Here is a 10,787-nt window from a genome sequence, read left to right as displayed (position 1 = left end):
CACATCACCACCATTACCAGTAAAAAATAAAAAATAAAAATCCCTAAATCTATCCCATAGTTTATAGACGCGATAACGTTTGCACAAACCAATTAATATACACCTAATGTATTGCAATTTTTTTTATTTTTTTTACCAAAAATATGTAGAAGAATACATATTGGCCTAAACCTTGGAATGTTTTTTTTTTTTTGTTTTTTTGTTTTAATATATTTTTTTTGGCTATGTAATATAGCAGAAAGTAAAGTAAGAAAAAAAAATTTTTTTTTTTCAAAATTGTCTCTTTTTTTGTTTATAGCGCAAAAACTAAAAACCACAGAGGTGATCAAATAGCACCAAAAGAAATCTCTATTTGTGGGTAAAAAAGGACATCAACTTTGTTTGGGTACAACACAATCGTGAAATTGTCAGTTAAAGTGACGCAGTGCCGTATCCTAAAAAATGGCCTGCTCATTAAGGGGGCAAATCCTTCCGGGGCTGAAGTGGTTCATTTGGAATCACTAATCAATATGAGGATACGAGTTGCCTATCTATGAAATTTCCTGAACACATCACTTTCTAATGATGGCCATATTGGGCAATGATGTCGCCTGTATCTCCACCAATTAATTTATATAGCTGATGACCGCTCAGGGAGCTGTTGTTCAATTTTGTGTACTGTCATTTTTCTATGATACGGTGGTGGGCAGACATCATGATTGACAATGGATTTGAAGTGAGGAACATTTTTTTGGGATTTGTATGTTTTAATAAAGAATTTATCAACCATTTGAGTGTTTATTTCTATGTGACTTTTTTGGGGGAATAAATAGGGTACTATGTACCCGAATATAAATGCGCGTGGGGGGTTGGTGTCTATGGTCCCTTTTTATTATGAAAGGGGCTTTCAGATTCCAATAAGCCACCTTCCCCCAAAAAAAAAGCTGATCACCGGCTTCTGTCAGAGGGACATCGGTCCCTCATGGAGAGAGCCGTGGCTGCCTCATCTGTGCCCATCGGTGCCACCTATCAATGTCCACCAGTCCTGCCAATCAATTCCCATCAGTGTCTCATCATCAGTGCCCCCAATCAGTGCTGCCTATCAGTGTCACCCATGAGTGCCCATTATTATTTTCAAATTGTTTTAATACATTTTCTGTCTTTTAATTTTTTTTTCTGAAAAAAACAAACCAGGAAGACAAATCAGTGTTACCACCAAAAGAAAGCTCAATTTTTGTGAAAAAAAAATGCAAAAAATTAATTTCGGTACAGTGTTGCATGACTGAGCAATTGTCATTCAAAGTGTGACAGTGCTGAAAGCTGAAAATTGGTCTGGGCAGGAAGGGGGAAAGTAGACACATGCACTGACAAAAAAAAAAAATGTGTTTTCGTTCTCATTTCATTTGTTTTTTTTGTTTTGTTTTTTGCATTTTTTGGAAATTCTAAAAATTTTGAATTGTGAATTTTCACATTTTGCGAATTTCCAAGATTCCGGAAATTTTAAATTCAGAAAAAAATTGGAAATTCTGAATTTTCAGAAATTGAAAAATGTGTTAATTAAAGAATTTGTCAAAAAGTGCCCGGTAAGCAAGTGGTTAAAATCTGTATTCAACTCAAACAGTCGTTGTATGCATTTTGAGTGGACTTACCCTTATGCTTCAGCAAAAGAGACCAGTTACAAAAAAAAAGGATAAAGGTTAAGTTTCCAGCAAACAATCTTTCATTAATGGCTTTTTTTATATATATAGAAAAATTGCACACATACATATCAAAATGTCCCTTAGGCCGCGTACACACGTAGCCGACTATCCAACGGACTTAGTCTGACGGACTTCCCGCCGGACTGTCCGGCGGACTTTCCGAACGGGCTACTTGCCCACACACGGCACTTTTCCAACGGACTAATACGGCGTACTAAGTCCGCCGGACTATCCGCCGTACTTTTGAAATGAACGGACTCGCCCACATACGCGGAGGAAAGTCCGCTCATTTTTAGCACGTCTCCAGGTAGACGGGGCCAGCGAAGGAGGCGTCGCTGGCCCCGTCACCTAGTATGGACTTAAAGGGGAACCCCAATGCCAAAAAAAATCGGCGTGGAGGTCCCCCCCCCCCCCCCCGGTCCACATCAGACCCTTGTCCGCGCACGCTACCCAGACGGCCAGGAAAGACGAGCGAACACCCCCCCTCCTGAGCCATACCAGGCCACGTGACCTCAACACGGGGGGTGCCTTGGGGAAGGGGGGGCCACGCGGCCCCCCCATCCCAAAGCACCTTGTCTCCATGTTGATGAGGACAAGGGCCTCTTCCCGACAACCCTGGCCGTTGGTTGTCGGGGTCTTCGGGTGGGGGGCTTATCGGAATCCGGGAGCCCCCTTTAATAAGGGGGTCCCCGGATACTGGCCCCCCACCCTATGTGAATGAGTATTGTCCTGGACAATCCTGACAAAAATTTGTCCTGGAAATGGAAAACAGGGACGCAATGGAACCCTGCTTGAAACTGCACATGGCTTAGATGTGATCCCAGTCTAAGGGGGTTTTATGGGGCCAATGTATGTCGGGGGACCTCTGGAGTACATGCTTTTTTTTTTTTTTTTCGTTTTTTAAGCCAGGAGGGAAATGCCTGCATTTTAAAAACCCTTATTTCATTTGTAAACATCAGTGCTTTACATGGCTCCCAGGCCAATTACATTTTTAAAAAAGTTTTTTTTCTTTTTTCCACTGTACACATTCACCAGAGTAGTGCCCGTATTATTCTTTTACAACCCTTTGCCAAGAAGCTCAGCAAAAATTGACTTTTTTTTTTAAACAAATTTCCTCACTTTTTTAACTATTAAATATAAAAAAAAGTGCAGAAACGTTTTGCAGACCCCTCGTATTTTACAGATTTGATTCCTATTGATTTCAGTGGGGTTTGGGTTCAGCTTCCAAACTCAAATTTTTTTTTTTTTGTAAACATTGGATATTGAAATGTGATAGTCACCCCCCCCCCCCTCTTCAGGGGTGTAATTATGAATCATAGAGACCTGTATCAAAAATCTCATGGCTTGAGATGGTCGTATTCAGCTAGAATTTTGTTAGAAAAGGAAAATTTATATCAAATACTTACCGTAATTTTCCTTTCCTGATGGACTCCATGGCAGCCTACGTATGGGCTACTCCCACCTCTCATACCTCATAGGACCCCACTCCCATAAATCTTTGCTCCTAATCAGAGACCGTGTTCCATAACTTAGCCTACTCCAGCAAATGGGAGGTAATTCCTGCTGCCATGGAGTCCATCGGGAAAGGAAAATTACGGTAAGTATTTGATATAAACTTTCCATTTTCCTAACAGACTCCATGGCAGCCTACGTATGGGAAATAGCTAGCCATACACACCCGGGTGGACAAAAATTGCTGGTTCAGAGGAAAGAGCCGCTGGCCCAATACAATAGTGCTTCATGAAAGTATTTATCGATGACCATGAAGCTGCCTTGCAGATTACGTCTGCCGACACATGTCGGGAAGCTGCCCATGACGTTGATACACCTCTAGTAGAATGAGCAGTCACGGCCTCCGGAGGAGCCAGCCCCTTGGCCTTATATGCCCTTTGGATAGTCTGTACGATCCAGCCCGCAATGGTTCTAGAGGAAGCACGCAATCCTCTGTTTTTTCCGTAAAAATAGACAAACAGATGATCTGACTTACTGAAAGATGCTGTAGCTTCCAAATAGTACTTCAAAACTTCCCCAACATCCAGAGGATGGGTAATTGAAGAATCAACTGACTGAAAAGTTGGAAGAACAATCTCTTGATTCTCGTGGAATACCGATGTCACTTTAGGATTTGATCCTAACATTGGGATCAGAACCACTCGATCCGGGAAGAAGGTAAGGAAGGGCTCCTTAGAACCCAAGGCACTGATCTCCGAAACTCTCTTAGCCGATGTTATGGCCACTAAAAATGCTGTTTTAAGAGAAATATCCTTAATAGACAGCTGATCCACTTGTTGAAAATTTTCTTTTGAGAGGAAATCCAAAACAAGGGGAAGATCCCATTTGGAGAACCTTGGCTTTCTCTGAGGTCTAAGTCTTGATGGTCCTCTAAAGAATTGCCTGGTAAGAGAATGTCTTGCCCAAGAGATACCAGTAAAGGCAGAAATTGTGGAAACCTGGACCCGTAGAGAACTTACAGACAATGGCAGATCCAAACCTGATTGGAGAAAACCTAAAGCATCCTTTATTTTTGGGTTATTAAAGAACCACCAGAAGATGAGACATAGTCCATAAATTTAGACCAGATTCTCTTTTAAACTTTATTCGTACCCTGTCTTCTGGCATTTAATAAGGTAGCCAATGCTGAACTTGGGCATCCTAACACCCCCAGCCTCTTCCTCTCAACCACCAGACCATCAGATGGAGATGAGATGGGCATGGATGAAGGGATGTTCCCTGTAGAAGATACAGTCTGGAAGGGAGCGGAACTGGGTCCTGGTAACTCAGTTGTAACAGGAGAGGAAACCATGGCCGGTTGGGCCAATATGGGATGATTGCCCCTATTTCGGCTACTTCCTGTCTGAGCCTTTAAAGAAACCGAAGAATGACCGGGACTGGAGGAAAGGCATACACCTTGTGGAATCTCCACTGATCCGTGAGAGCGTCTACTCCGATGGCTTGGGGACAACAACCCCTCATATAATATCTCTTCATTTTAGCATTGCAGGGGGATGCGAACAGATCCACCTCCGGAATCATTCCCAACGACAGGATCCAGTCGAAAACTTCCATGTGGAGAGACCACTCATTGTTGTCTAAGGAGGTTCTTGAAAGGAAATCCGCCTGAACATTTTGAACTCCAGGAAGATACACTGCAGTCAGGTCCGTCAAGTTCGCCTGGGCCCAGGACATGATTGGACTCACCTCCTTTCAGAAGGGAGAGACTGCGAGTGCCCCCTTATCTTTTGATATACAATACCGCTGTCGTATTGTCCAACCTCATGAGGACTGAGGCCCCCGATGTCAGATGGAGGAAAGCCCAAAGGGCCTGGAAGGCAGCTCGAAGCTCCAATACGTTCGAAACCACCCCCTGAGATGGAAAATCCCACCTGCCCTAGGCTACCTCTGACAGACAGAGCACCCCAGCCCCTGTTCCTGGCATCTGATGTTACCGTTATCCAAGACACTGGAGCTATCGAATGGCAGTTGAGAAGATTCTGTCAGGAACCATGAAACAGACTGAGACAGAAGTACAATCAAATCACATAATAATAAAAATAAAAAGGTAAATAGAAAAAAGCATAATCAAGCATAGCCAGAGTCCTGTAGTCAGATCGGGTAGTCAGCCAGTCCAAAGTTCATTAACCAGATCGGGTAATCAGCCAGGCCAGAAGTCAGGGATCCAAGGAGAGCAACTGCAAGCTGGATAAGAAGCCAGGTGGGATGTCAGCAAGCCAGTCTTGAAACAAACAGCAGGAGATGGTTCCCTGTGATGTGACCAACGCGAAGGCAAATGAAAAAGTGAGCAGGAAGGCTTTAAATAGGCAGGTCAGACGAGCATCATCGGGAACAGCTGGTAACTGTGGAAAGAGATGAGAGCTGGCAATTAGCCGACAGCTGAGCGGCCAGCCCAGAGGTTTACTGCACATGTGTTCCTCTAGATTTTATGGCTTGTTTAAAAAAAAATAAAGATTCACACTGTTGGAAAATGTGGCATGTGGGTTTTTGAAAAAACAATAAACAGGCTTTGTCCTCCTTCCTCTGCATATAACATAATAGATTTCACTAACAAACATGATTCATCCTTCACATTTACATTCACCCAATTTAATGGCATGGAATAAAAACCCTTCTCCCTACATGACTAGGGCTATTCGGGAAGGATTGTCTCTTGATTATTATCATTTGGAATGTTCAAGCAGCCACCCTCTACTGTCTTCCATGACTTTTATCATAATGAAATAGTAATTATAATATACAGGTCATAAAGTATATCATCTGCCCAAATCATCCGTGTTAAATTGCAGTCCTCAAAGTCTTTGAAAAGGACATTTTGCCATCAGAGTATATTTAGAAGTGTTGTTGCCTTAGGCTGCCTATAGAATATCAGCTTTCTAGGAGTGGTGGCCAATGAATCTGCACAATGCCGGCCATAGTTCTCAACCCATGAAACTCACTCTTGGTTTCACTACATGGAAAGGTCATAGAAGTGATTTTTGCTTTGTGAGGATCAGGTGTAATAGTTGGGTTCTATGATTACGTGTGGTTTCATATACTGAGATTGTCATGCAAATGTGGCATTCACTGAGGGCCATAGTTGGGCAGCAAGAGTCCCAACAATGGAGGTTCGGCTTCCATAAACATGGCCATTGTGATGGAAACCATATTGGCAGTCACACCTCAGCCAGGTATTCTACATCCTCTTTAACATTTCAATTCACAAGCCCATCACCGTTGAGATGGTTAGTTCTGGTGAAGTTTTCTCTGTGTTCTTCACCTAGATAATAATTGTCAAAGTTTGAGGAAAACCAAAGTGTATTTTTAATGATATAAATTAAAGTGGTTGTAAACCCTTACAAATCACTTTGACCTACAGGTAAGCCTAGATTAAGGCTTACCTGTAGGTCCAAGAAATATCTCCTAAACCTATACGGTTTAGGAGATATTTACCCAAAGACAGCCACCGCTGTCTATGGCGCATGCGCCGTAGACAGCAGCGCGCAGGCGCACTGGGCAGGCCGCAGATCGCAGCGATATGCCGCGAGTGTTGGCTCCCGTGCGCATGCGCGGGAGTGATGTCATTGTGGCTCCGGCGAATCACAGTCGGAGCAGCGAGACCCACCAAGAAGATGGACGCTCAGAACTACAGGGGACAGCGGTGACTTTGCTGGCTCCTGTGTCAGGTAAGTGACACATAATGGACTACTATGCGATGCGATGCATAGTAGTCCATTATGCTTTACCTTTGCAGGGAATCAAAGAGGAAGTAACACCCATCAGAGTTTACTTCCTCTTTAACCTGCAAGACAATACAACCATTGTTACATTGTTTTTTTTTTACTACAACTCCACGGTGCAACTGTGCATAGAAACCAATCAGCTTTCAGGTTTTATTCTCAAAGCTGAAGGGAGTTGTAAACCTATGTGTAAACCTACGTGTTTTTTTCACCTTATTGCATCCTATGCATTAAGGTGAAAAAACATTTGTCAGTGACCGCCCCCCCAGCCTCCCTCCTCGTTTTACTTACCTGAGCCCTGAAACTTGACCGACGGGGACACACTCTTTCTCTGCTCTTGATTGAATAGATTGATAGCAGCACAGCCTTTGGCTCCCGCTGCTGTCAATCAAATCCAATGACCTGGGGGCGGAGCCGAGGCCTGCATTTGATCTCCATGGATGCTGAATCCTGGACTTGGGAGCACGTCCTCAAACTAACCCCCCGGGAGAGTGCTTCTCCCATTGGGTTATCTGATGTGGGGAGGAGCCACCGGGGGACCCCAGAAGACGAGGTTTGGGGCCACTCTGTGCAAATGAGCTACATAGTGGAGGTAAGTATGATATATATATATATTTTTTAAACCAAACCTTTAGTGTCACTTCAAGCCTCGTACATGCGGTACGATTGTTGGCCAAGCGAGCGTCTTATTTTTGTCAGAAGGGCGTGTGCCGGGATCTTGTCTTGCATACTAACAGTACACCATTGTCGGCCAACAAACACAAACGTAGTGATGTACTACGAGGAATTTATGCTCTTGAGTGCCACCCTTTGGGCCCCTTCTGCTAATTTCGTGTTAGGTGAGTATTGATTCCGAGCATGCGTATTTGTACTTTTGTGTGACGGACTTGTGTACCGACCATGCGAAAATCTGACGTCAAACCGCTGTCTGCAAAAAATTTACTAGCCTGTCATCCAACATTTGTTGGCTGAAAGTTGGACAAACAATTGCCAGAAGGAGCGTAGTAACGGTAAAGCCCCTTTCACATTGCAGGCGCTAGAGTGTTAAAAATAGCGCCTGCAAAGCGCCTTCAAACAGCCACTGCTGTATCTCCAGTGTGAAAGCCCTCGGGCTTTCACACTGGAGCGGTGCGCTTGCAGGACGCTGAAAAATGTCCTGCAAGCCGCATCTTTGGAGCGCTGTAGGAGCGGTGTATTTACCACTCCTAAACAGCCCTTCCTATTGAAAACAATGGGGCAGCGCTCCAAACCCACCTGCAAAGCACCGCTTTGTGGGCGGTTTTAACCCCTTTTTGGCCGCTAGTGGGGGTTAAAACTGCCCCGCTAGCGGCCGAAAAGCGCCGCTAAAACTACGGTAAAGCGCTGCTAAATATAGCGCCGCTTTACCGCCAGCGCGCCCAGCGCCTCAGTGTGAAAGTAGCCTTAGATTTTAGGACAACAGCCTGTTAACAGACAATCCTCTGCCAAAAATCATACCATGTGTACGAGGCTAGAGGCCCCTTTCACACAGGCTGTCCGATCGGGTCCACCTGCCAGTTTTTCAGGCAGACCTGATCAGACACTCCATTCACTTCTATGGAGTGGCGGATGTCAGCGGTGATATGTCTACTGACAGGCGCTGCTATCTGAACCGATCCTGTCTGCCAAAACCAGAGGGGTGGTGACCATATTTTCCATCCCTCTATCAGATCGGATATAATCAGATGAAAATGGACATGCGGTCTGTTTTTTATCGGATCTCCACATAGAGGAGAGCAGGACTCTGTTTATCTCCGCTTTCTGCTCAGTAAGTGGCAATGGACCTGTCACGCGCCTGCTCAGAAGGGATCAATCGAGCGATCCCCCGCTGAGCGAGCAGATCCCACAGAGTGGAGGTGCTTGTGTGAAAGGGACCTTATTGTTGAAGCAGAAGTTAGAAGCTGATTGGCTACTATGCACAGCTGCACCAGATTGAGTGTGCCAATTTAAGTAAATCCCCCCATTGAGACTGTCCCCCCCCCCCCAAAAAAAAAATGTTCTGGTTAGTACTCTCTTCTGTATTATGTATTCAGTCTACAAGCCGGTTAACCACTTTCAGACCGGACCATTTCGCTGGTAAATGACCAGAGGTCTTTTTACACTTTGGCACTGCGCTGCTTTAACTGGTAATTGCGCGGTCATGCAATGTTGTACCCAAACAAAATTTGCGTCCTTTTCTTCCCACAAATAGAGCTTTCTTTTGATGGTATTTGATTGCCTCTGCGATTTTTATTTTTTGCGATATAAACGTAAAAAGACCGCAAATTTTGAAAAAAAATGATATTTTCTACTTTTTGTTATTAGAAAAATCCAATAAACTCAATTTTAGTCATACATTTAGGCCAAAATGTATTCAGCCACATGTCTTTGGTAAAAAAAAAGTCAATAATTGTATATTTATTGGTTTGCGCAAAAGTTGTCACATCTACAAACTAAGGTACGTTTTCTGGAATTTACGCAGCTTTTAGTTTACGACTGCCTATCTCATTTCTTGAGGTGCTAAAATGGCAGGGCAGTACAAAACCCCCCCAAATGACCCCATTTTGGAAAGTAGACCCCCTAAGGAAATTGATAAGAGGCATGTTGAGCCCATTGAATATTTTATTTTTTTGCCTCAAGCGATTGAATAATGACAAAAAAAAAAATTTTTTTTTTTTTTTACACAAAGTTGTCACTAAATGATATATTGCTCACACATGCTATGGGCGTATGTGAAATGACACCCCAAAATAAATTCTGCTGCTTCTCCTGAGTATGGGGATACCACATATGTGGGACTTTTTGGGAGCCTAGCCGCGTACGGGGCCCCGAAAACCAAGCACCGCCTTCAGGCTTTCTAAGGGCGTAAATTTTTGAGTTCACTTCTCACTACCTATTACAGTTTTGAAGGCCATAAAATGCCAAGATGGCACAAAACCCCCACAAATGACCCCATTTTAGAAAGTAGACACCCCAAGCTATTTGCTGAGAGGCATGTTGAGTTCATGGAATATTTTATATTTTGCCACAAGTTGCGGGAAAATTACAAACTTTTTTTTTTTTTTTTTTTTTTTAACAAAGTTGTCACTAAATGATATATTGCTCATGCATGCCATGGGCATATGTGAAATGACACCCCAAAATAAATTCTGCTGCTTCTCCTGAGTACGAGGATACCACATATGTGGGACTTTTTGGGAGCCTAGCCGCGTACGGGGCCCCGAAAACCAAGCACCGCCTTCAGGCTTTCTAAGGGCGTTACAGTTTTGAAGGCCATAAAATGCCAAGATGGCACAAACCCCCCCCCAAATGACCCCATTTTGGAAAGTAGACACCCCTAAATTTAGGGGTACACTAGTCAGACTAGGTAATAAATGGCGGGTGCCCTGAAACTATAAAAAAATAACTAACCAACCAGCGTCACCTGTAACAGTTATATGGTGATCACTGGTGAAAGGGTTAACTAGGGGGCAATTAGGGGGCTTTATGCGGTAGTATATGGGGGTCCCTGGCGCTATAAAAAGCTGCAGCGAACCTAAATACCTACCTGCCTAACTAGCGTCACCTGTGACACTAATACAGCGATCAGAAAAATGATCGCTTATTAGGCTGGGTTCACACTGGAGCGATGCGGAAACGCCGCGAATCCGCGGCGGGTTCCCGCATCGCATGCCTCCCGGCGGCAGTTCACACTGCCCTATGCGAACTGCTGGGAGTGTCAGTGAAATGTTACTGACACCCCCAGATCAGTTCGCATATCGCAGTGCGATCTGCAAACTCGGATCGCATGGTGTGAACACCCATGCGATCCGATTCTGCTGCGGGCCAAAAAAAGGGTCCCGTGCGAATTTGCGGCGGGTGCGGCGGGTGCGGCGGGTGC

This window comes from Lithobates pipiens, unplaced genomic scaffold, assembly GCF_037356315.1.
Source record: "Lithobates pipiens isolate NorthernLeopardFrog02 unplaced genomic scaffold, aLitPip1_a1.2 Scaffold_19, whole genome shotgun sequence".
NCBI classification, from domain to species: domain Eukaryota; kingdom Metazoa; phylum Chordata; class Amphibia; order Anura; family Ranidae; genus Lithobates; species Lithobates pipiens.
This window is presented reverse-complemented; position numbering follows the sequence as displayed.